The sequence below is a fragment of the Ambystoma mexicanum genome, chromosome 3q (genome assembly GCF_040938575.1).
Source record: "Ambystoma mexicanum isolate Mex_15411 chromosome 3q, UKY_AmexF1_1, whole genome shotgun sequence".
NCBI lineage: Eukaryota > Metazoa > Chordata > Amphibia > Caudata > Ambystomatidae > Ambystoma > Ambystoma mexicanum.
In genome coordinates this window covers 309,316,054-309,343,767 of record NC_090926.1, presented here as the reverse complement: position 1 = coordinate 309,343,767, position 27,714 = coordinate 309,316,054, and the positions used below count along the sequence as shown (strand labels likewise).

General features: G+C 45.7%; 1 protein-coding gene across 2 annotated transcripts in view; it reads left to right on the top strand.

Annotated features, from left to right (window-relative positions):
- The window catches only part of CCDC65 (coiled-coil domain containing 65), a 209,905-nt gene that overhangs the window by 20,080 nt on the left and 162,111 nt on the right, over nucleotides 1–27,714 (top strand). Inside the window, exon 2 of one of the 2 annotated variants that reach the window (XM_069653849.1) lies at nucleotides 678–850. The exons of the other annotated variant lie outside the window; for it this stretch is intronic. The gene's annotated coding sequence lies outside the window, so the exon portion shown is untranslated. The remainder of the gene's footprint in view (nucleotides 1–677; nucleotides 851–27,714) is intronic. 2 annotated transcript variants of the gene reach the window in all.

The window sequence follows — 27,714 nt, the reverse complement described above, 5'->3', positions numbered from 1 at the left end:
TACCATTGGTTGGAATGGCCCACGTGGTCTCATTCCACTTCCCCTTTTCTGGAGGATCGCGTCACTATGGTAACGGTCGCCGATGCCTTCACGCTTTCCCCATTCAGCACTGGCTATCCTGCAGTTACAAGGTGGATTGATCGCTATCGAAGGTACACAACCGCTTTGATTAGAACTCTTCTCTTTACAACAGAGCCGCGACCGCTGCTCTTATTACATGCTCTCATGATTACTTCTTTTTAGCACTGCAATTCGATCGGTTCCAGTGCCAGCGCATGGTGGAATCGCCATTATGTTCGCCTTGGACCTTTTTTAGGAAATCTGCTGACTTGGATGCACACCCAGTTCTCTAGAATTGGGTAGGTTAATTGATAATTTCCTTTGTCCATATACATTACTGACTCTCGTTTTTCGGGTCATGATGGCCCGGGTTTAGCTCACATGGATTTATATTTGATTCTAAATAAATTCTACTTTTAGAGATTCTAATTTGGCTATACAGTGCATTTCGCGCTCCTTATGTAGATTGCTGACTCTTATTTTTTGCGTTCAGACACGAGTACATCTCGACAAGAGTAGATTGTTAATCTTTAGGTTTATATTATTGGTTTGTGACACAAGATTTGTGCCCTGTATTTATTTTTCCTTATTTTCATATCATTTTCTTTCGCTCTCAGATCAGAACAACCCCTCTTGTTAATTCTGATGGAACTCGACTTTGAGCCATTCTCCATTTAACGGCACCTTTGCCATTGAAGCCTGAGCATCAGCCTTTTTTGCTTCATCCCGACATACTGGAAGAATTTTCGCTTCTCTGTTTACAGCACTGTCCTCTACTTGATTCTATCAGGTAACTCATACTACTCTAGTTTATGGGCAATGTCAGACTAATCTAGTCACTCCATGTGGGCCATAGGGCTCTATATGTACATTTGCATATTTGTGTCCAGGATATACATTTGAACTAACTATTAGCATGTCACCTTAGTGATTGAAAACCATGCAAATTATAATCGGCCATACAATTATGTGGATATGAAAACAGTGACAGTTTAACCATGGGAACCACAGAAACAATGTTTATGGTAATGAAACCAGCTTGAATTGATAGGTATTCTTGTGTTAATATATGTTGGCATACTCAAAAAGCCTGCCTTCTAATGTATAAATATTTTGTTTAGAGTGTGTTTAGGCCTATGAAGAAGAGGCGTCCAGCCTCGAAACGTGTCGCCACCCAGAAACAGACTACTGGCAACACTCCTTCATTCTTCATTCTTCACTTGTTTTTTGCAAATGTACTGAGATTGCTTTTGTCTTTGTACCCAAAAGCCTGTACTTAAAAATAATAACATATGCACTTATGTGCTTTTCAAATAACTTTTTGTGTTTGAAACTTCTTGTGTTTAAATACCATTTAATTACTCGTAAAGAATTTACTTCCTCGAGGATATAGTAGTTGGATTATCCAACACACCCTACAGTGTGCAGGGGACGGGAGGGTTCAAAGTTTGAATCTTTTCTTTTTTTGCTGTTAGAATGGAAATACCATATGTCCAGGAAAACCTCCCCACGCCGGTAGAGGGTGTGATAGAAGACCATTGAGCAGTGGATTGATTACTGAAGCCACCTTGATCGGAACCATGAGAATCCATCAGCATACAGAATCCATCGCGTTTGATCTGATTTCTGCTGTCCATTCTCCTGTGATTTTGGGGTTGCCATGGTTGGTGACCCACAACCCCTATATCAATTGGAGAACCAGGACATTGATATTCTGCTCAGAACAGTGTGCTGAGACCTGTTTACATAGCAGAGGGAACGCCTCTGTGGCGGTACCGGGGACCGTCAATACATGCTCTTCAAGTCCTGTTATCACTAATTTGGTTCTGGAGAAATATTTGAAATTCAAAGAAGTATTTTTGAATGAGACTGAAAAGACTTTACCCCACATCTGCCGGATGACTGCGGCATTAATCTGTTACCAGTCTTCATAGCTCCTTTCAGTAGGATGTGTATTCTGTTTCCGGGAGAAAAATAAGCCCTGCGTAAATACTTGGGCGGAAATCTAAAAAAGGGCCTCATTACGGAATCTAAGTCTGCAGGAGGGGCATCTTTTGTTTTTTTATTACCAAAAAGGAGACAACTGAGTTGCACCCCTGCATCGATTAGGACTGAACCAAAATACTATAAATGATAAATATCACCTGCCCCTGATTCCTGGCATCCTTGAGGCCGTAAATTCTGCCCATGTTTTTACCAAGTTAGATTTGAGGGCCTTATCACTTGGTAAGAATGCATTTGGGGGATGAATGAAAGACTGCCTTTCGGACTCCATTTGGGCACTTCCAGTATCATGTCATGCCGTTCGGTTTGGCTAACACCCCTGCCGTGTTTCAACGGTTCATGGATCGTATATTCACCCATCTCTTGCTTCACTCTGTGATAGTCTATCTTGACAACATTTTTATATTCTCCAGAAACCTTGAGGAACACTATCTACATGTTTGCGAGGTTCTGTGTCGTCTCCAAGAAAATAGTGTGAAGGTAAAGCCGGAAAAGTACTTGTTGGATGTGTCCTCAGTGGCTTACTTAGGTTATGTCACTCGGACCAGGGTATCCTGCTGGATCAAATGAAAATCATGGGATTACACCACATGACACCCCCTAAATCTGTTAAGGAGTTGCAGAGATTCCTTGGCATGGAGAGTTTCTATCAGAAAATTAGTCAAGGATTTTCCACTCTAGTATTGCCGTTAACTAGACTGTTGAAAAAAAGTGGTACGGTTTTGATGGGATCCGGCGTCCAATTCGGCCTTTGAGTGCCTGAAAGAGCGTTTCATGACGGCACCCTTGCTGAGACAACCTGACCTCTCCTGTCCCTTCATATTGGAGACTGATGCCTTGGAATATGTGGTAGGGGTGGGAGGTGTGTCCTGAAACAGCATTCCGCCAAAGGACAGGAACACCTGTGGCCTATTATTCCAAAACCTTGTTGCAGTAGAACAGAACTATTTGGTTCTGGAGAGGGAACTTTTTGCCCATTAAGTTGGCATGCTAAGAATGGAGACAAATGTTGTTGGGAGCTTCTTGGCTGGTGGAGATCAGAACAGATCATCAGAACCTCCAAACCTTGAAGAATTTTGAATGCATAAACAGCCGGGAGGCTCGTTGGGCTCACTTCTTTTCACAATATTGGTTTACCATAAACTGTATTCCTGGTTCTCGTAACCTTCTAGCGGATACATTATCCAGGAACGGACTGCATGTCATGGAAGAGTCACCCAACTCGATGCATATCCTGCCCCATGCCACATATGTGTTTCTGGTTGAGACCTTTTTTCAACAGCTGCAGAGAGCATCAATGTCTAATCCTCCGGATGATGGGTGGAAGGGGCATATGATTCATAAGGATGGGTTGTTCTATTACAATCGGACGATATATGTACCAACAGACGATCTCAGAGCCATGAGTCAGTAATAGCAGGACATAGGGGCCAATACACAACTGCTAATCTACTGTGAAGGTATTTCTGGTGGCCTGGTATAATGTCTAGTATCCAGAAGTACATTTATGCCTGTGTTACATGTGCCCAAAACAAGACTTCTCAACCATGACCCATCGAATAGATTCAACAGAGCCCACCACCCAGCAGACCCTGGTAGAAGATTTCAACTGATTTTTTATTGTTTATTGTGGAACTCACCAGATCTCAGGGTTGTACCATGGGTGGATTAAATCACTAAACTGGCTCATTTCTCAGCATTACCTAGGCTGCCTACTGCCATTGTTAAGTTCTGTGTTTCTCCAAGATGTTTTCCGCCTTCATGGACTATCTGATGCTATAATGTCGGATTGAGGGGCTCAGTAAACTTCCAGGTTCTGGGGTGCCATGTGCAAACAGCTAGGGATGGAGCAGGGACTTTCCTTGGGTTACCATCCCAAGATGTATGGCCAAACGGAGCGCCTAGACAAGACCCTCCTAACAATATCTCTGTTTTACAAATTAGGTAGAAGAAAATTGGATTTCCCTACTGCCATTGGCGTAGTTCTCATATAACAATGCTCTTCACTCGCCGATACGCCAGACACTGTTCTATGTCACCTATGGTTTTCATCCGAAATGGCTGACCCCGATCCCTACTGTGAGTTTTAACATACCTTGAGTTGAGAGTCTACTCCAGGAACTTCATGCCACTCGTCGGTGAACTGCCCAGATTCTTCAGCACACTCGAGCACAGATAAAAGTATATGCGGACAGAAAACGCACACCAGCCCCATCCTACAAGAAGGGTGATTGAGTTTGGCTTTCCACCAAGAATCTGCCTGGCAGACCTAAGTTTCTAGGTCCTTTTGTGATTCAAAAAAAGATTAATCCAGTGTTATGCTCACCTGGCTCCCACAGAGGCGTCGATCTGAATTGGACAGCTGCGGTCTCCACCAAAGTGACGCGTAGGGCCGAGATGACGGACTGGACTGGCCCACCTAGTTTCGTTTGCTTGGCCCATAGGAATATCCTTCTGCAAATGGAGAAAGGGAATTAACCATCCGTGGAGTTGAGTGTAAATTCCCCCCCCCGCTGTTCTCCCCACAGATCACCTTTGATGTCCCCTCCTATAGTCTCACCTGACGGTTTGAAAAGATGAGCTCTCCATCCTGCATTGAGCGCAGGGGCGCGTTGATAACCAGTTGCTTCACTGGCTCGAAGGAATCGGTGAGTTCCAGAACAATAATGACTCCGAAAAATATGTAGTTCGTAAGAGTTCACATGTCTGACTTACACTCTTGTCCGATTCCTTGCAGTTTGCAGCTTGACCCCAGCAAAGAGTTCCTCATGGTAGCTGACGGAGTTCAGGTAAGGATTTGGCTTATCCTACACAGTTCAATAAAATAAGGCCAGAATGTAAGCTGCCTGTTCCCTTATTCGGGTGTGGTGAGAAAATATGAAGTTGTTTATTTCCTTGGCTCACTTTTGCTGTTCTTGTGTTCCCCTTAGGTGCCAGAATGCGGCGGAATTTGCAGATGGATGAGGTGGATCGTGAGGATGCTGCGAGGGCCAGTGAGTTCAGCGCGGCGCTGCAGCAGGCGAGGCAGCGCATAAATGCTTCTTTCTTCCAGTTCGAAGGTGCGGTGGATCCGGAATCCAGGTAAGGATCGAAGGTTTGCTCTTATTCTAACCTTTCTCCTTCTGTTCCTCCCTTTTTCTAGGAGCTGCAGACTCGAGGCGGGCGTGGCAAAGACTGGATGCAGGCTTGCAGACACGGTGAGCATTACGCTGCTGGATGCAGAATAACGCAAAGCATGTGTTGCTCTTCGGCGTGGTTTAAATAGCCTCCAAAGTAGTCCCAGGTGAGTATTCTTCCCCAGCCCCACCCGAGTAAAAAAATAGTCCCTAGGTAAAATAGTCCCTTCCAAGCCTCATTTGGCTTGGAGCGCTGCAGCATGGTCTGTACCAGGTAAGCTTGCAGCATGGTCTGCATCAGGTAAGTTTACTCTATGAGCCTGGCGCCTATGGTGCCTGGACTGACTCACAGGGGCTTTTGTGCTTCCTCAAAACAACTTGATGCCTGCTTCCGGGGTTGCTGGACCTGGTCTGGTTCCCCGGGGGTAGGCATCATGACAGCCAGTGGATTTTTGCATTAAGTTGCCCCCTTCGTTTAAGTTGCATTAAATTGCCCCCTTGGTTTAGATTAGAAAATCTGTGACTCCTGGTACCATTGTGGTGGTTTGCAGTATCTAGTGCACTGGACAGGATTCCCAGTTTTGGATTGTTCTTGGGAGCCTTTCCAGAACATTCATGCTCCTCGTTTGCTATTGCAGTTCCATCATCGCTATACCTGGAAACCTGGGGGCCCCCGTTCGGAGGGACGGCATATTGTCAACGTCCCCCGTGGAGAATTAGACCGCTAGAGACGCTTCCCATCATTATGGCAATGTTGGAGGTTGTGAGGGCCCAATTCAAGATGGCTGCCTCACGTTAACCACGTTGATCATGTTGCATCATGAAGTGTACGGAACAGTTGTTCTGGGATTCGGGACTCGGGACGGGTTTGTCTCAACCTTGTTCCTCCGGTTGCAGTGGTGCTAGTTTGTACTTGCCTTGCCCTTCGATCCTGATAAGCCTTCTTGTCCCGTCTCGTTTTCCCCTGTCATTGCTGGGTTCCTGCTCTCTCCCTGGGTATTCAAACTCTGCCTTCTCCCTTGTTCACCACATTCCATTACATGTATTGGATTCCACCTTGCTGCTCGGCCTACTGGATATCTGGCATGACTTGGCTCTGGGATTTGAAGCCTTTCGACCGTATTCCTTGTGGACTTTTTTGTGGCGCGACAGAGATTTTTTTTTCCCCCCTGTTTCCAGAGACGACTCCTTCCTGAGTGGCCACTCCTTACAGCTGTAATAAATATACCCGGTCAACAGGGTGGCTTCTGGCTTCTAGAGAAGACAGGCCTTACCTCTCCCCTTTGTCATCAAAGAAGCCATATCAGGTAAGGCCTGTCGTTGACAGACAACAGCAATCTGATAATAGAGCTCTTGTGAAGGCTTAGGGGTTGCATTACGGGCTGTCAGGGTTTTTTAATTCTCTAATGATCTTCTACTTGTCCCTTTCACTGTGATGCGCAAATCAATGTGTTTGGAGTAGTGTGCTTTCTTTGCTTTTAGTACTTAAGCCCGGTAAAGGCGTAAGTGGGGGTTGTAGACAAAGTTGCTACTATGTAGATTGTTTTTCCTCCAGATTTTGTCCAGTTTCTGATTTTTCTTTAAGGGTGTGTCATTTGGCTTGTTATTTGAGAGTTTTTGAAAGCTTTTATCAAGCACAATGCAGTCCAACACAGAAATAATACAGTTGTGAATGCGATTTTGCATCCAATGTGGTTGTTTCCATTACAAAAAATGCCACCCAGAGTGTGTTCAGCTATGTGGGTGGGGCACTTGACCATCTGTTTGAGGTTCAAGTCAGCAAGGTTCGCTCCAACTGACTTTGTAATAGCATCATCTTCTTTCTTAAGCCAGATATTGAATGTATAGTTAGTGGTCTATGGACTGGATAGCATCAGCAAGTTTGTCAGAAAAGTAAAGGCTGTGGGAGGGAGGTCAATAGATTAAGAGGAAACTTAGTGTAGCTCTGAGAGAGCTGGAGGAGGTCAGAGGAACGATTCACAGTCTGGGATGGTGTTGATTGGAAGGTGTTGAGACTACAAAGGAGTATCTGTGCACCATAGTTATGCCACCTTCTGTCATATTTTTGCGATTCAAACACATGATCTTCAACCCTGATGGGATACTCTTGCGGATATCTGAGAACTCCTAATCTTAGAGCCAAGTTTCTGTGATGAAGAGTAAGTCTATCTGGTCTTTGGAGAGAAGGTCAAAAATGTCAGAGAAGTGCTTGGAGACAGAATGTGCATTGATTAGGAGGCATCTTGTGCCGTCATTTCTGGGTCGGTTCGGCTGCTTCACCCAGTGCTTTTGGGTTGTTCACGGTTTCTTTCATTATTTTCCCAGGGCTCCACAATGAGGCTTTCAGATGCAAAGTTCCTGCTGCATGGTTGTGGTGGATGGTGCAGTGTGTCTAGTGATGAATGGAGTAGCATGTATTGCTTCTTGTGGGTCTCGTCGTATGGTTGGTTGAATGGCTGCCTGGGGAAATGCATGTGAGGTCATTGGTGAGTCCTGTTTCTCGGATCAATGTTGGGTCATAGCAATGTGGTTTAGATGTAATCTGGAGACAAAAGCGTCAGTGCGATAAAAGAGTCAATGCTACCATTTCTCTCCTTGTTCTTTTTCTTGCTTTCTTATTCTGCTATCTTTGCGGTTTCTAGGCATCTTTCCACCCTGTAGTTGAGGTACGGAAAGAGGGGTAAATAATGCTGAGAGAGATGGGAGGGGCGATATTTACCTTTTGATTTTCTTGAGTCCTGCATTTGTGGTTGGTTCGTTTAAGGATTTCCTTATCCCCCTGTGACGCTGTTAAGTGGGGAATTTATAGAACTGCTGCAAGCATGTTGTAGACCAATTGTTTTGTAGACTATACAGGTGGGATGATTTTCCAAGGGCCAGGTTATGGAAAGCGTAGAAGTGTATGCGGCTATGGTTCTGATTCCTGAGTTCATGAGGAATTGTTTGTGTCTGATACTCTGTGTGAGGGGCATAGTTTCAGTGAGATAGGACTGATGAAGTCAGAATAGGTATAATAGGTGTGTTGATTTAACTTGGTGCTGGTTGTTCAGACAGATATAGGAGATCAAACCAGTTATGCATTGGCGGTGTAGTTATTATGGGGACAGTGAACCTAGTACTGATAACATCATGACTGATGTCAAAACAATCTAACAGTAGCTATGTGTAACTCTGATAAGGAGTCAGCAATGTAGTTTAATAAAGGCGGAAGTGGTACAGTAAAGACGGCACATTTGAGCAGTAGGAAACATATTGTTGAATACCTCTCCCCCACCGGTTAGAAAGAGCACAATAAGTAACTCCAAGACAGCAATAAGTTCATGTTTGTTTGTTTTATTTATTTGTATAGCGCTCCAAACCCAGAGGTAGAAGGGCGCTTAAAGAAGACGGTTACATAGTGTGATATGTACAATTTCAATATTGGACAATTTACAAGTATTCATACATATTTACATGAGTAGCGAATCCAGAATCTGAAAGGTGAAGCACAGATTTGAGGGGAATCAGAACAAATGAATGGATACTTGCAGAAAAGAGGATTGATTTATAGGACGAATATACCCAAACTAAGGGAAGTAGAGAAAGAGCGATGCCTTTCCAAACGCATGAATCCACTGATTGTGGCATATTGTGAGATACTGTTCAGTTGTTTGAGAGGATATATTGCAAACAATACGTGTCAGCGTCCTGATAGACATGCATTTTAACTGTATTCATGTCACACTAGTGGATGATTACTCAATTGATGGCCTGCTCTCTATTACGTACACATCAATCACTTACACCTAATGGTTGCACAATTCAACTTGGAGCACAGTAATTGTTAAAAGAATCTAATTTGTCATCAGCAGACCTGTTTTAGCAAAAGGACACAAATAGTAGTTGGCCCTGCACAAGAAGAAACAATTGTAACAAATCTCCTCTGTGAAATAATAATTGGGTGCTAAAATAAAAGGAATAAATATTACGTTGAGTGCACTGACGTCACAAGTCTTGTTAGGGAGATTTTTCTACAGCCTTCTGATGAGGGATGCCATCTAACCTAAGGCAAACGGGATTCCATATAAAAGGAAAGACCAAATTCTCTAAAGTGGTAGATGTGGCAGAGTTATATACACTACATATAACGTCACACACACAATCTCTATTAGGTTAAATATGTACATAATAATAACACTGTCCTTGTGTAAAACAGTAATAGTCAACAAAAACCCAATCCACTCCTAAACTACACATGCTGTCCACTACCTGATGATGGGCACAATAGAAGGGTAAGGGGTGGAAGAAAAGGCAACCCTTGACACAGTAATACTATTTTCATAGTCCGTATCCAAAATGCCAATTCAGAAAATAGTCACACAAATTCCTATACCTCTAGCACATTGTAGCATAAATGTTAAAAATGCCCACTGGATATTCATATAGCACATACAGGTGGACAAAGAGGTCAAGCACTTTAACAACTAGGACCATAGGGTCATCAAAGATTGGGGTTAGGGCAGACCCATAGTATCGGACACATATGGTCTTATTATACACCTTGACAACTGATAAAGTTATACAATATAACTAGAATTTAAAAATGCTGAAAGACCAGGAGCACATGCTAAAACTCTAGTCTTTTGTAAAACTTCAGGGATCCTAGGGAAACCAGGAAAGATGCCACTGTTTAGCTAAGTACCTTTTTAAGAGCCATTTATGTAGAGTTTTTCAAGGCATGAAAAGTTCCCCACAGGATAGAATGGGACAAAGTATATAGATAAAGTCATGGTTATGGGGAAAAAATCAGGTAAGCTGCAGTACTACTGCACAGGTGCAGTGAATGTAGCAACCTACCCGAAGGGATGCCAGTGTAGACGCTCCACAACAGCTCCAGTGCTAGGTCCAAGGTCCAGCATTTGGAGGGAAGAAAAGGAGCACTGCACGTTTCGGACTAATGGAATGAACGGCAAAACATGCTTGAAGGGGTTGTTCAGAAGCTTTCAACCACTGACTACGCGAACCTCAGAGCTAGTTACCACCAACCCAGGGCCCAGAGGTAAGTACTCACAGTGGTGCTTTCTGAAAAGACTGCTCAGGAATTGCAAAACAACCCAGTTAGCACAAGATCTTATTTCGCAGGGCTGTTTAGAGGATCCGATAAACAAGGACTTGGACCCTACACCAACGACAACACAGACCGCTAAAAAAAGGACTATGTGGCCTTCATTGGAGTGGGACCAACCAGCTATCTGGGAAAACAATTGCAAAGATAGCTCTAGGATGGCAGAGAACCCCGGCCAAGCAGATCCAGACAGTTCGCAAAGGTGAAGTGGGAATGCCATCCATCAGAAAACAGTCCCACAACAAAGACAATTGTGGGGTTAACTCAGGAGGCCCAGACAAACAGCAGAGACCGGGTTTAACTGCCCCACTACCCTGTTGAATGATGGATGACGCAAGGCAGTATCTGGGGAAGACATCAGTAAAATGGCCCAGAAATTGTCCCAGCATGGGGATCCTATCCCAGCCCAGGTGGGGGATGAGAACAGCCCAGGAAGGACATCTAGCAGCATCAAACAAAAAGCAGAGCGCAGGGAAGGGCATAGGACCCAATGTGTATGGCCAGACCTTTTCCTAAAATTGCAACCGCAGCAGCTTCATGGCAAACTGTTCCAGCAGGTATGTTAACCTGAATAATCTGGCAGAGTTAGTACTCCCCTGGATGTCCCCAAACACTCATGGGCTGCCAGCCCATCACTGACTGACACACAGGGTTTGGTGACCAGCCAATCTTGCCCCCCCCCCCAAAAAAAACACCCATTCCTGCCCACACAGTACGTGTATAGGCCTGTATAGTGACGGGTCTAAACCACCCAAGCCACTAAACAGGGTTGAGGGCTGGGCTCAGCAGAAGCCGATGTGTGCCCAATGGCCCTTCTAGGCCTGCCTCATGATTTCCAAAGCACCATGAATAGCTCAGAACAATCTGGCTGAGACCAGAATTTAAAGTATATGGCTACCAAAAAGGAACATTGGGCTACTAATGTAGCAAATCGGTTTGAGTCCCTTGTTGATGCAGAAATTAAATTGCATCTGCCACTGGCCTATTCCCTAAAACAAACGTGGGGTAGTAGAATCATCCCAGATCCAAAATCCCATCCCAGGAACTATATGGGCTCTCTGAGGAACCTGAGGGCGTCCACACTTCTTCCTGTCCATCATACTCTCCTCAGGTGGCCAGTGTAAGGAAGGCATGGTATCACAGTAAGACAGACACAGGGCGCTGTTGCGCGCTTGGCTGAATGCACGCCTTCATGTGAGCTACGTTGGTGTGTGGAACTTCCCGGCATAATTTTGGTGTTATAAATGTAGGCTGGTCGCAAGACTGATCCACAAGAGGTGTGAAGGGGGCAAGCACACCGTGGACAAATCTTGGACCAATTGCTCTGATGGCACCCAAGATACTAGTTAAGCGGGCCCCAGATGGGCGTACGTGCTGAGGTGTACTGAGACCGCTGTGATGGCTTCTGAGTGGGTGGGCCCAACAACTATTTGAGAGTGCCAGAGTCAGAGTTGCAGGAGCACTAAACGAGGATCGAGTGCAGGAGAGAAAGGTCACACGTGACCGCACTATCCCACTGACCGTATTTGGGGTGGGCGGTGCCGGCATTCCTCGATCCCATCCTGTACTAGTGGGGGAAGCTAAAGAACACTAGATTGTCATCCCGGTCAACTGAAGCGGGCGGCAGAAGGGGCTGGAGGACCTGTCCATCCCCGCAGCTCTGAACAGCGAGCAGCGGGCGCAGAGCACCATGAGGCTCAATGGACAATCACTGCCCGACCGGCTGCAATTTAAACAAGACTCGGCAACCATTGGATTGGAAATTGTTGCTCCGCACCACAAGGGTCAACAACTTTTGAAATTCCGGATCTCTGAGATATAGACTGCCCCAAGCTCTGTATGTCACCGGATTCATACTGTGGGAATTACGCTTTTGAACTAACTATGGCGCCCTAATAGCGCTGCAGCATATATCAAGACGGCCCAGTCTGCTGGGTCCTGGCAGAGCGTTGCATCCCCTGGCCCTCCCCGGTCACCACAGAGAGGCTTGGACAGCAAATGTGAGGAGTCCTGAACCACACTGTTCTCCCGAGAAGATGGGCGTCAGAAGGCTGGTTGGACATATACACCCTACCAAAAGGGCTGACTCCTGCAGGTTCCTACCTGCGAATACCACAACAGAGTTTCTTCTTTAAGTTCCCCTCTCAGGCTAACACAGGGCAATTGAACACCAAATTCTGGAGCCGAAGACCTGGCTCTGGACACAAGTCGATGATAGGGGGGGGCGTCATTAGAACCCATACCAAGCTCGAGCGGAGGGGGAGGACCGCGGCTGATGTGCCTTCACCGCTTTTAGTTACATCTTTGAGGCAAGTCAAGAGACTAGATCCCGAGACACAGATGTTTTGGGGCGTCCCAATCTGCAAAGGGACGGAATCGATCTCTCGATTGTGATGGCAATGATCCCACCGCCCCCCCCCCCTGGTAGGTGGCTCGAACTTTGAAGAACCGGCACGAAGACTCAGTAAACCTTATGACCTCGCTGTGACCTCTCTGCCCACAGAGCTGGAGAGGAAAGTTCTGGACTGGCTTACTGTCCTGGGCTGCCAGACACTCAGTTCGACAGTAAGTTGTGCGTGGGGGAAATTAGGTACAAGCCTGGAAGCAGCACCATGCAGATCACTAAACACCCGAGTTGGCAGATCTAGGCATGCCCTTTGTGTATGAAACGGGCTGACTGAACAGGAAACTATTGCCAGGCAGGGGAAAAGTCTCTGGGCCTACCCACATCCTAAAATACATCTTATTGAATACTGTGAATTGCCCAGTGGAATAGTATCATGCCTAAGGTAGCGCTCCCAAAAAAAAGAGTGGCACAAAGGACAAACTTACAAAGCCAACTACTAAGCTAACAGATGCTGTAGGTGAGGTGACAAGTGATCATGAACCCCCAGTGATACCCCCAGTAATGCCGCCCACAGATCTACAGGGAGTCATGACCATCATGCAGCAGGGATTTTCCTCCATTAACAACAAGCTGGATGGCATAACTATCAGCGTTACCACAATCCGATCCCAGCTGAAAAAAGCTACATCCATCAAGTTGAAATGCGAGGACCTTGAAGCGAGGTCACGTTGGAATAATTTCTGCATCATAGGGGTGCCAGAAGATGCACTGAAGGGCCACATGGACTATTAAAGGATCTGTTGGGGGACCCAGGTTGCTCTCAAATGTTTGATGTGGAGCGGGCACATAGAACACTGGCGGCAAGACCCAAACCAGGCGCATTACCCCGGCCAATAGCACGGCTAATGAACTACAGAGACCGGGACATGGTTTTGAAGATCGCGAGGGAGAAACAAGATTTGAAGATGGGCTCCAAAGTGACCCATATTTTTCCGGACTACACACTGGCGGTGCAACAGGAGAGACGCACATTTGTCGGGGTCAAGAAGCTATTGAGAGAGCGTAAAATACCCTATTCTATGCTATACCCGGCTAGGCTGCGCATGCAGTTAAAAACAAAACTTACTTTTTCACATTCCCAGAGGAGGTGGCATCATTTGTGGAGGCCAACATTCCCATACCGGGGAGGCAGGCGCCCGAAGACGTGGAGTGACTGTTAAGATGTAATGCAATATGCCTGTGAAGGTACCGAACGTGCTGTGTGCTCTGACCCTGTTGGTGCACATGGTGACCATGTTTGTGTCTTTGGGAGTGCCTGATTAAGTGCTGCATTGAGGTCAAGGCCAGGTCCGGTGGGTATGTAGTTTGTATAAAGGGCAACATAGTACACCTGGGATTGTACGCAAAATGTGGAAAGTGCTGCGCCTTGTATGTAACTATGTAAATTCATAATGTGTTTTGGTAACGTTGATTTAAGGTATTCATAGTGGTCTGGCCCAGATAAGGTTTGAATGATGTGCAAGCCAGGACTCTAACCACCACGGAAGCAGTCATCCCCATTGCGAGCGCTTAGTTCTGTTAAGCAGGGTAGGGAGGGGGTGGGGGCTATGGTAATGAGATGGAACATAGTCAAAGTTCGGGGCACTATGAGAGGGAGTGGGCAGTTGGGGAATGTTGGGGTGAAACGGTTAAAAAAATGCACAGGCTGAGAACAACATGTTATTACCAAATTGGAAGCATGTACAGAGCTATGGAGAGTTCCCCGAGATATGTGAGAGATGATTTCTAGCAGCGAGCCTACTGGGGTAAAGTTACTGAGTTGGAATGTTAGGGGCTTGGGCATTCCCATGAAGATGCGTAAGGTAATGGCTTATGTAAACAGGCAAGGAGCTCAGATACTGTTGAACAGGAAACTCATCTGTTAGACCACCAAGCGCGCAAGATCGCACCAAGGAGCATCGTTTCTGCACTTCTTATTCGATCAGGGCCAGAGGGGTTATGATTTTGGTCCACATATCGCTCCCATTCATACACTACATGACAGAAAGTGATCCGTGTGGTAGATTTGTGATTTTTACACTCACCAGCTTCCCGTGTACAGTGTTACTGATGAACATATATGGTCCTAATGTAGATGATTCGGAATTCTACAAAGAGGTGTTCAGAAAATGCGCCAGATATCCTACTGCCCAAGTGATATGCAGAGGCGACTTTAATACTATACTTGACACAGAACTGGATTGCACGTCCGCCATTTCCAGACCCGTGACGAGTGCAGCACGTACAATACACACACATAGTGGATCTGGGCTTGAGGGACGTTTGGCGCTCGTTACATGGGACAAGGAGTGCCTTCACGTTCTACTCATCGTTTCATTATATGTACTCCCGTATAGACTTTTGGTTAGCATCACAAAGGGTACGAGTTGGGTAATAGAGACCCCTATACTACCCAGAACATTGTCGGATCACTCCCCTGTGTCGATTTTGCTGAACATTCCGGAGGGAGCCCTCCAGAGAACGCAATGGCGTTTCAACGCTATATCCCTGCTAGATCCGGTGTTCAGGTCAAGTAAGGGGCAGCATCTTACTGATTTCTTTTTTTAAATCAACGAGGGATTAGTAAGTAAATCGGCTGTCCTTTGGCAGGCGTTTAAAGTGTACATGAGGGGAATAGCGATGTCCACTGAATTTGGGGTACTCTGCGATATAAGAAGGGAACTTAAGACAAGAGGAATCCATAGCGAGACTACAGGTGGAGTATGCAGGTAGGCTGACATCACATATTAGTGCAGAAATTAAAAAGCATCTGGATGAATATCTAGATGCGGCAGATAGAGAGCTACGCTATTTTGAAAGACCAGCAGCGGCACGTAGGTACAGAGAGCAGGAGAGACCGGGGAAGCTCCTGGCACATACGGTATGTAGTGAGAGAGGCAGCACCACCATTCAGTGTACTACTAGGCAGGATGTAATGTGGTCACCAAGGTTGAAGAGGTCTGTGAGGTGTTTTATGACTTCTACTACTATCAGTGAGATTGATGACTATTTAGCCAAGATACCCACGACGCTGCTGTCAGCAGACAGTCGCGATGCACTGGAAATTCCTACAATGCTCGGTGAGATAAAGGAGGCAATTAAGAGCCTACCGGGAGGGAAGGCCCCTGGTTCAGACGGGTTGAGTGCAGTGTTTTATAAGGAATTCAAGGACGCACTGGCTCCCCGCCAACTATCAGTGTGAACCGAGTCACTGGAATCGAGAATGTTGCTGGACACTATGCAGGAAGCGATTACAACCCTTCTATTGAAGCCCGGAAAGCCACCAGCAGACTGGGGGTTTTACCGATCAATGTTCCTTGTCAAAAAGACACAAAGATATTTGCAAAGATATTGGCCTCCCAACTTAATCCGTTAATGCCCTATATGGTGCATGAGGATCAATCTGGATTCGTACAGGGGAGGTCGACAGCATCAAACATACAGAGGTTTTACAATATATTGCCAGGGATCCCACAAGAAACTGAAGGGGCCGCGATATCCGAAGACATGTAGAGGGCATTTGATACTGTATATTGCCCATTCCTGTTTAGAGTGCTACATAACTATGGATTTGGTCCAAACTTTATCCGATGGGTACATGTCCTGTATACAAAGCCGTACGCTAGGGTGTGCGTGAATGGGGTGCTGTCCTCGCTGCTGACGCTTGCTGGAGGCACCAGACAGGGATGCCCGCTTTCTCCTTTGTTATTTGCATTGGTGATAGAGTCCTTGGCAGACCTTATGAGGGCTCAACACGCACAGGCGGGTATTCCCATAGCAGGTCAGGTAGCGTTAACAACACTATATGTAGAGGACTTCTTGTTTTATGTGAGGAACTGTTACAAGAACGCGTAGAAACCTATGGAGACAATGGAAGCTACATCAACCACGATACACTCAGTGGAATCCAAGATGGCGGCTCCTTGATAATGTTTCTATCAACTAACAATGCAGGTCTAGTCTTTTCTTCCACCTTAGTCCTTCCTCTCTTTCCACCATTTGTTCGTACTTGTACACCGAGAACTTGCAGGTAAACCGCGTTGCTAGGGGGCGGCCCCCTGGGAGCACATAGCACAGATTATCTGGCCTCTGGACCTCTGGGGGGACGCCTCTTACCTCTTCACATCTGTCGAACCCGAAGAGCCGTGAGTACCCCATCGGATCACAGAGGTTATAAGAGGAACCCCAGGAAATACCTACAAAGGGTAGTAGCTGCGGTCACAGAGTTTGGGAAATACTCGGGTCTCCACCTGAATACTAACAAATCCAAAATATTTCCGTTGACGGATAAGACGGGTGATCCTAGCAATCTGTTTGGACTGCGATGGACTCCTCAACAGGTGAAATATTTAGGTGTGGAGATGGCACGCACGGCAAACTTGATACGCTCCCTTAACTATGACACACTCGTCAATGCAATATCTACTCATCTTGAATGCTGGAACCAGCCCCCTCTCTCACTTATGGGACGTGTGGCACTAGTGAAAATGATTATTCTGGCCAAGCTATGTTATCTCTTTAGCACAATACCATTGTGGCCGGGTAGACCCTTTTTTTACAAAGGTAACAGTGCATGCTCTGTGTTCGTGTGGAAAGGTCAGGTAAGGGCCATCTGTAAACACCTTACATTACCATATGATCAGGTGGGGCTAGCAGCTTCAGACTACGAATTGTATTATCTGGCAGCGCAAGCATACTATGCATTGCATTGGACGGAATGCGGACCGCACACATCATATGTGGACTTAGAGAGGCAGAGGAAGGATAAGGTCTCACTTTTGCATGGAGTGGCTGTGGGAAGGCAGGGAAATGGCAATCAACTGGACCAAGAATAGTCACACAACGGGCGTAGGAAAGGTTGGTTCAGAATCCCAAAAACACTATACTGTACAGCCCCGATATGCCTATATGGGATTCGCATTATCTGGACCCGTCAAGAGGCGCAGTACTGACAACACACTGGTGAGAAAGAGGCATAATACATTTTGGGGATCTGTATCGAGATGGCCTATTTGTGTCCTGGGATGATGTTAAGATACATGTAGGAGATGCTTAATTACAGAAACTACAATATTTTAGACTCCGCTCAGCGGTGCCATCTGTGTGGGATGGATTCCCGCAGGAGCCACCTTCACACCAGAGTCTGCATTATGTAATCACCTCTAGTACAATGAAAAAAACTGCTTCAGCGTTATACAAACTAGCATTGTCGACTAGAGAGGTGCAAACACCAGATATTAAGGGCGAATGGGAGAGGGACCTAGGTGTCATTTTCACAGAGAGACACATTGGCTGAAATTGTGCAGGCTTACGAAACAGATATTATTCAACTCCAGGTACAGGCTGATTCACTTTAAGATATTGAAGATATTGAGTACATCTTACCCTGGCCCATCTGAAGAAAATGTATGTGACAGCCGAGGGGAGATGCCCGAGATGTGGAACGGAGGATGTTGATCTAATGAACATGTTGTGGTCTTGTGGGGCACGCTCTATGTACTGGAGTAAGGTGTGGCATGCCCGGGAATAAATGGTGTATCAGTCTTTCAGCTGGGAACATACATCATGCACATTGGGTTATGCATCTAAAATGAACCTATTGAAGCGCAAACTTATAAATATAGGACTGTTGCTGGCCAAACGTGCTATATTGATGCAATGGAAGAGTAAAATACCCCCTACGGTCAAAGAATGAGTGAGTGATATGACCTGGGCAAATGAAAATGAAGAGTTGTATTCCAGCCTGCTCCCCCTAACTAGTCGGCCAAGGGACATAACGGGAGGATTCCGCCAGTACCTGATCAATAGAGAGGATGAGGGAGCAGATGGGAATGTAATGCTGTAATGTTCTGTGACATTGGTTACCCGATTATGGGCTGTGAAGTAATTACTGTATAATGCACTATTCAGCTAAGTAACTACTGTACAATGCACTATTCAGTTATATAGATGTATGATGTTGTACTCTGTGCAAACTAAATAAAAGTTCAACAAAAATAAAGTAAGACAGACACAAGTGAGCACAGTTCAAGGGTGTTTATTAAACAGTAAAAATGGGTGAGATAAATGCCTAATCTAAACATAAATTAATCTAAACATAAATCTAATATGGGAGCAAGCTATGACCATCTAATAATAATAATAATACTGTCCTAGTGGAGTCTAGTCAAATAAACAGGGCCTATACTAAGAAAACCTGTTGCGAGTCCTTACCGCTATGCTACAAAAGAGTGTAGGATAATGTTTACAAGAAAAGAAAGAATTGTTCACAAAATGAAAAGTCATGATGTTAAGGTCAGGGTCTCCTTTCCCCATGTTTTTAGCACAGGACATGGCGTGTCCCTTGAGCCCAGGGCACTCCTGGGCTTCTCCGGCACGAGGTTACAGTTCCTTTTCTCAATATCAGGGCCTTCTGTCCCCAATTCTCTTCTATGCAAGGTATCTTGCTTTAGAGGGCCCGATGTGCCATAAACAACAAAACAAACGTTCCTTCTACTAATCTTCATGTCGGGTGATTACTCTTCACCCTTCAATCCCCCTCAGCCGGGCTCCGATCCTTCTCTCAAAGTTAGACTCCTTCACTCGGGCTCAGACCAACAACTCACTGTGGACATTCTTCAGTCGGGTTCACGTTTGTCATCACAATGTTTACTGGCATATTACTCTTCACCCTATTTCACAGGCATCCCTCAGCCGGGTACACATTTGCCAAAATAGCACTGTGCACTTAGTTTTCTCGAAATGCGAGATTCACTTCCTTTAGCTTTCTCCCGGCATCCCTCATTGCCATTTTAACACAGTTCAAAAAGAAAGTCATTCTAGACCACTTAGGTTCTTCCCTTACCCAAGTCCGGGTCTGCAAGCCCACAGTCAGGCTTCACACAGTTCTATTATAACATAAGGTTCCACTCCGTCAGGCTCAAACTTTTCTCAGTGGCTCTTATGCCTTGGCTTCCCTCTTTCGGGCTGGAGCTGCTGTGCCTTCCACTATTTGTTGGGTCAGAGACTTTCGAGTGGTTGAGGACTTTTTACGGGACGCCAACCTGACCACTCTGACCATTATTCTGCTCTCATCATTCCTTTTGTACACTTCCCTCAGCTGGGCTCGAGCTGTACTGGTGTTCACGTTTGCCCCAATGCCTCTTGGGACTTGTAGTTGCTTTATATTTACTCAGGGTTTCCCTTTCTCGCACTCTAGTACACCTTCTGCTTCACTCCCCTGTTCCAGCCACCCATACGCTTACCGGGTTCCTCTCCTAATCTTCATCCGTCGTGAGACTTACTCGGCTAGCGTGGCGCTGGTGGGTAGGTCCCAGAGGGGAGTTCTGGTAGGAGGTCAGGGTCTCACCAACTGCCCCTCCTGCACTTGGGCTTCCTCTCACATGCCCAGGGGAAGCACACTTTGCAATAAACGCAAACAGCAGGCTGCAGCCTGTCTTCCTTACCCCTAGGGAGGTAAGGCTCCTTAGCTGGGCTGTAGCCCCACACAGGTACAGGCTCAGCACCTCACCTTCCTCCTCCTCAGGACACTCTGCACGGCATCCTCTGCTCCCCCCTGCTTCTTGGTGTGCTTGGGTCTGTGGTAGGGATCCTCTGCCGGACTCAGCTTTGCAGCCTCCCTCCTCTGTTCCCAAGAGGAACTGCCTTCTCTCTCTTTGCAGGCCCCTTTTAAGCACCTGTGTGATATAAATAGGCTGCAGGTGTGTGGTTAGGGTTGGGCCTGCCTGACTCTGCCTAGCCTCGTTAGTGTGATAAAATGGCAGTCGTCCATAGGAGTTAATGGCCCAGGGATTCCCATGGGTACTCCGCATTCCTCCTTGTTCCTTATTCTTCTTCACAACATTTGCAGGACAGATTGAATGAAGGGGATTCTGGGAAATGTAGTGAGTTGTAGGTCTTGGGAGAAAGTCGGTTCAATAATTATAAAAGTGTTTCTCAACAAAAAAACAGGGACTATGGGGTTTGTAGTGTTCCACTGAAGAGGTGGGCAGGTTATTGTCAGAAAGGGGAGAACAGGTGCATCGTTGTAGATGAATGTCCTGCCTTTTCTTAAAGGAAAGCACGGGTGTAGGATGGGACTGTGTGTGGCAATATCCCATAAATACTAAGGGGTTGTCGGGTAGGGGTGTATCGCAAAAAGGGGGATACTGTGTCTCGCCCAAGGGCGGTCCTTCCAAGGGCCCTTTGCCCAAGTGATACTCCCTCGCTTGTCCGCCCCAGGGTCGGGATCCAAGCGCAATGGCCCTCCCCTGGCCACCTGAGCAAAGGATCCCCGGGTCTACTAGTGAGAACACCCTCAGGTTTCTCACACCAGGGAAGGGCCATCGCTCTTGGATTCCAACTCTGGTGGTGGATCTGCGAGGGAGGATCACCTGGGTAGAGGAGACTTTGGAATGGCAGGGGGATGTCCTTGGGTGAGACACGGTATCCTCCATTTCCATTCCATGATGAACCCTTCGTCCCATCTGCATTTATGGGATATTGCTACCCTTTTCCCTCTGCCCGGAAACACACTAGAAGATATCATAAATATGGGAACACTAGGAGGAGGGTGAAGAAGAAGAGGTCCTCAGGCAAGACAGGGTATCCCCTTTCCCTTATGAGAATCAACTTCCAGCTCCCCTTACCTTTATGGGCAGTTGCAAACAATCTCACCTCATTTTCCCTCATTCAAACCACTATAATAGTGGAACGAGGAAGAGGCGATAAGTAGTGAACACTAGTAAGTAATTTCACCACTCTAGTACTGAGACGAGGACGAGGCCTGCAGAACGCTGCCAAGGTCACGCATGTCCTGAGCGCTTCACTAATTAAGACCAGGCAATTGACATTATGGATTTACACCTGCAACCTGTCAAGTGGCTTCAGGTGTATAAAAGGTGGAGCTGACAAGTGGGAAAGGCGACCAGCAGGAGAGAGCCCAGGCCGATCGTTGCAGGCTTGGAGGGAGAATACTGCACCTAAGGAGTGTGGGTCTTGCAGGAGAAACAGGATGCCAGCAGACAGCCCCAAGAAACTGTGGAGCCAAGGGCCGGGCGAGCCGTGAGAAGGCCACAGGAGTGGGAGTCTCATTTTTCGGAGGTCTGCAGCCAGAGCTGCGGACACAGATGAAAGAAACAAAGTCACTGACAGCATCGGCGGGGAGAAAGCAGAGCTTCAGAAGGTGAAGTGCTAGCAGGGCTCGCGGTCAGAGGAAACCATGACGGGGGAACAGAAGCTGAGAGAACAGCCACCAGGAACCGATGAGTGAAAAGGGAAGAGCACTCGAACCAGGGCATTTCACGGGGCTGTGGGGAAACCAAATTGGATGCCGAATGAATGAAAAAGTATGCAACGGGTTGAGAGGAATATTAATGACAATATAAAATGTAAGCAACAGAGTAAAAGACCAAAGTTATTGAATACCGAACTAAATGAAGTCTTTTGGCAACGCTCTGACCAGATAAGTTTGTGTGAAATACATATATTGCATATTGAAAGCAAAGCACGAAAGATATAAAATACAGTGGAAAGCAATTATGAAACATTGCAAGAAAGTATGAAGGCAAGGTGGTGAAGGAACAATAACCCCACTAAGTGAACTGTATGTGAAAACACATTGTGACAAAGTCAAGAGACTGGCAAAGTCTCTAATAATGCGGTCACCATGACCACTATAACCGACTGATTTCACACATGCATGGATTGTGAATTGACATAGAACTGGTGTGGAAGTGTAACTTGGATTGACTCGCCTATAAGATTAATATTTATCCATTTTGATGTTCATTATGATGTGAAATATGAAACATTATTTGTATTGTCAAATTCTAAGATTAATTTATATAATGTTGGATAGTAGATCCATTGCACCTGATGAAGGGAATTACTTATCCCGAAACGCGTTGTGCCTTTCATTTGAAAATACAAAGAAGAATCAAACACAGAATTGGCGCCAGTGAATTATTTTTTCATGTACTTATTTGTCATATTTTTTTTAAATACTTCATAATTTATTGGCAGATTTTCAGCACATATGTGTGCAGGGGATGGGCGTGTCCGTGTCTATTTGGACACCATCTTGTATTTCTCAAAGCCAAGAGGTTGGCAAGGAAAAGCCAAGTGAGTGTGAACCATCACACAGGTACAGATAAAGAAGAACCAAAAACATAATTAGAAGGACTATTAGTGAGTCTCGTGCCTAACAATAAACCTAAAAAATGTTCACAGAAAAAATGCCAGGTTAGTGATTCAATTTACTTTCCTATTTAGAGTAACCTTCTGTGTAACTTTAACTGTATTACCTTCCAACCATTCTCTCTATTCCATAGTATGGTGGCTAGCCGTAGACAACGCTGATGAACCGCTTATCTAGGGTTAAGGGATAGAAAAGAGACTTGCCTTATGGCTATTGTTACGCAGTCACTAATTTTCATCACATAAAAGGCACAACTTACGATTTCTAACCAAAAGTGTGTGCTTAGCGCCTTGCAGGTGAAATATAATTCCTTAATTCTTTTTCCCTGGGTTGGCAATTAAAAAAGAAACAGAGTTAAAAGTGAAACAACTCTCATGAATTAATAAACCATACTTCGTAACATCCCAAACATGAAACTACATGTGATGGTGTTACTGAAGTGTTATATCTCTTTAGCAAGTGTTGTAATATCCACTTGCGTAGACCCCTGGGCCATCCAAGTGGTCTTTTACTTGCAACAGGTCTTACCGGTTTCAGTGGTAGCGTAATTTTTATTTTTTAAGAACTTTATTTTTGGTGATTTTAAAAACAGAGGGAACAGTTACAGAACATTCATGCCCCTATTGGGGGTGAGTTGCCCAAGTACCTTCTCAAACCCCCCCGCCCGTCCTCCCCTCTCCCCCGGTCCACCAAAGCCAATGTTGTAGTGTCACCTTCTGGTGAACCGACTGAACAGCCGCCGGTTTCTGTACCTCGGAGGATCAAAAAGCACAGTTTTGGGGACTGCGTCTCCCCGACGAAGTTGAAGAAGTGTTCTCGTCTGCTTTGTTGATTAAAAATGTCACTAGTGGCCCCCAAATGTCGGGGAATGGGGTGCGTGATGCGGGAATTGTTTTGATGAATTCAGACTCAACATCTTGACAGTATAGGATGTATTTACGCCAGTGTGCCACCGACGGTGTTGGTCCCCTGCCCCATGACATGGCAACTCTAATTCGAGCCAGGGTCAGTAATAACCCTGCCAGTTTCCTCATTCCGGGTGAAAGTTGTTTCGTCATCCCGAGCCGTGCTGCCGTTTGCATGGGTTGCACTTCCTCTCCTATTATTGCTGATGTGGTCTGGAGGATTTGTGTCCAGAATGGGGTCAGTTTGGGGCAGTCCCAAGCAAGGTGGATGAAGTCTGCCGTTGGGTTTCCGCACCTTTCGCATTTTGCTGATTGGTCCGGTTGTTGTTTATTCTTTTTTTACAGGGGTGAAGTACGTCTGGTGTAGATAGCTAAAGTGTATTTTCTTTAGGCGTGAATTGAGGGCTATTTTTTGGGTTTGTTTCCGTATATATGCCCATTCCTCATCCGGGATCGTTAGCTGAAGGGACCTCTCCCATCTAATTTTTGTGCGAGTATCTATGGATACCGTGTCTGATAAGATGGATTTATAGATTTGTGAAACTAGTCTACCTTCGCCGAGGGCTTTGATCTCATTCTGTAGTAACTGCCATGTTGGAGGTTGTTGCGGAAACATGGGGAATAAAGCCTGTAGGGTTTATCTGGTTCTAAAGTAGATGAACCTATCTAGGGGCGTGTTACCTCCTCTTTCAGTTGCTTGTTGGGGTGTGATAAAAGAGCCTTCACTGAACAGGTCTCCAAGAGACTTTATCTGTAGCTTTTCCACCCATTGGTGGAAAACCCTTTCAGAAGTTGGGGGGATCCCTGGAATGAATTTGATTGGGAGAAGGGGAGAGTATCTCACCTGAACATCGTATTTTCGTGCAAGTTTTTTCCATATCCCATATGTCGCTAGAACTATGTTCAGCGTGTGGATAGGCACTGGGAGCTGACTAATGATAATGGCCCTTAATAAATTGGGCGTTGCTAATGCCCATTCTATCTGCACCTGTGGTCTGATAAAGTGTGTGGCATACCAAAAGCTGAGGAATTGTGCCTGGGCCGCCCAGAAGGATCTTTCCAAGTCAGGGGAGGGCCAGTCCACCACTGGACACTGGGAGTATCAGCATTGAGTGAGCGACCCTGGTTGGTTTGCCCACCCAAAGTAGGTCGAGAACTAGTCTTTTGATTTTCTTTAAAAAGGATTGTGTGATCAAAATTGGGATGTTGGAGAATAGATATAGTAATTTTGGCAATATCACCATTTTGACTAGCGAGGCTCTCCCGCACAAGGTTAGTGGGAGGTATTTCCATCGGTTTACTTTTTCCTGTAGTGTTTTTGCTACTGCCTCATAGTTATCTTGGAATACATTGTGGTATTTTAATGAAATCTGTATCCCAACGTAGCGTACCCTTGAGGTCTCCCAAACAAAGTTGTAATCGTCATTGAATGGTTTAGTAACTGGAGTGAGTGGGAATATAATTGATTTCGTGTGGTTAATTTTTAGACCCGATATTGCCCGAATTTGATTACTTCTCTCATAATTGGATTAAGATTTTCTACGGGATCTCATACAAATAACGCCACATCATCAGCATACAAAGATATAATCAGCCTGTGTGTGTGCCAATGGTGAGGCCCCTGTGGAGTTGTTGGGTTCGCAGGTTTGACGCTAGTGGTTTCATTATTAGTGCGAAAATTAATGCATAGAGTGGACACCCCTGTCTAGTGCCTCGTTGCAGCCTGATGGCGGAAGACCTCACCGATCCCACCAGTATGGTTGCCTGGGCGTCGCTGTATAATAGGGAGACAAGTTTAATGAATCGGGAGCCCAGGCCCATCTGTGTAAGTACGGCGAACAGGAAGGGCCATTCCACAGAGTCTAAAGCCTTTTCGACATTGAGTAAAACCGCGACAGCCTGGCAGGTGGGGTCGAGGGCCTCAACAATACCAAACAGCCTCCTGATGCCAAACGCCGTGCAGTGTCCGGGCACAAATCCGGCCTGGTCCATGAGCACGAGGCCCAGCATCAGCATCAGCAGCCTATTTGTGAGAATTTTCGCCAATATTTTGTTATTGAGGTTGAGTAGAGAGATGGGTCTATAGGATGCACACTCTCTTCCGTGGGTTTTCCTGTCTTGTTTAAAAGGATGATGTTGGCCTCGCGTGATGACCAGTGGTATAGTAATTGATATAACACTTCAGTAACACCATCGCATGTAGTTTCATGTTTGGGATGTTACGAAGTATGGTTCATTAATCCATGAGAGTTGTTTGACTTTTAACCCCCTTTCTTTTTTAATTGCCAACCCAGGAAAAAAGAATAAAGGAATTATATTTCACCTGCAAGGTGCTTGGAACACAATTTTGGTTAGAAATCCTAAGTTGTGCCTTTTATGTGATGAAAATTAGTGACTGTTTAACAATAGCTGTAGGGCAAGTCTCTTTTCTATCCCCTAACCCTAGATAGGCGGCTCATTAGCATTGTCTAGGGCTAGCCACCACACTAGGGAATAGAGAGAATGGTTGGAGGGCAAGTAATTCACAGATATAGAAGAATCTCTGTCGGCCAATGAGCGTAGGGTTTCTGGTTGCTCGACCTGTAATGGGTGGGCTGTGTGGTCCGACAACTGCGCCTAGAACGGGGAAATCCTATTTGTGAAAGCCAAAGAGGTTGCTGAATCGAAACGGGAGAAAGCAATCTATTTGAACTGTTAAGAAACCAGGAGTATAAAGTTGATCTGGAGCTGTTTTTGTTGAACATTGAAAGATTGAGAATCAGTGCAAGTTGACTGTCTTGAACCTGGGGATGGGAACCCCGAGACTTTGTGAAACTGTCTTGTTGAAAAGACAAGCTAGGAGCTGGAAGAGGGTCAGAACATTATTTGAAACACTTTTTTTTGCTGACAACCCTACACATTGCTTAGCTTTAGTTGTGAGGGCAAGTATAGGTTTTGAACACAAACAGACTTTTAAGTTGAACGTTATGGCTCAGACTTTCCTTAGTTTCTTTAGGTAGGGAAATCCCACCTTAGTATAGGGCAAGTTAGGACTTTAACCATCTTGACATTTGAGTTCATAAATCATTTCTGTTTGAACTTTGAATCTGTTGTCTGTGTCTTGCTTCATGATGTCTTCACGGCTCCCATAAGACCACATACACAAAAATCATTGCAGTGGCATGGGGGGCTTTAGCAGAAGTCCCTCTGGCCACAATCCAGGTTGGGGATCCTAAAAACTAAGGAAAAGCTAAAGGTTTAGGGGTCCCATAAAAGGGACAGCAGAACCCCAAACAATGGTAATCTGCCTTAACTCCTCCCCGCACATGTCTTCTCCTGATGAACTAGACTGGCTGATTGCCTTCCCCACTAGTGAAAATTCCCCTCGTATATCTGGACAAGCTGCAGTTCCAGGGCTTGACCGCATAAGTATTCTTACCTGGAAAGCTGCAGGCCTTTTGAAAAATGGAACTGATGTGGAGCAGCTTGATTAGAGACAATTATATATTCTGCTTCCAGGAAACTTGCTCAATAAATGAGATTTGTATTGAAGGGTATGCTAATGATTTTCTGGCTGTGTCACAGCTATAAAGGGCAAAAGAGGATGCTCCAGTCTAGGACTAGTAACCAAGGTAAAAACATGTGTCAACAGAATTAGGAGGCTAGCTCAGTGGCAACGTGTGCGCCTTGGAAACAAGACGACACGAAGCAACACAGGTTTGGTCCCCGGGTCCGCTCTTAGAAACCTCCAGGTATTAAGCGCGTTATAAATACTCAACTAAGATACATATTCCTGTAACAGCGCCTCGATGCCCCGGGCTGTGTAAGCACCTTAAAAAAAAAAAAAAAAAAAGAATAATTGCTAAATGCAACCCAGCATTCTGTTAGTGAATGTTTATAATAGGCTAAGTGGGGCTGGGGTGTGCAGCCAATATCAAGGATAGATGAGATGCTGGAAGAATGGGATAGAACATTACTGATCA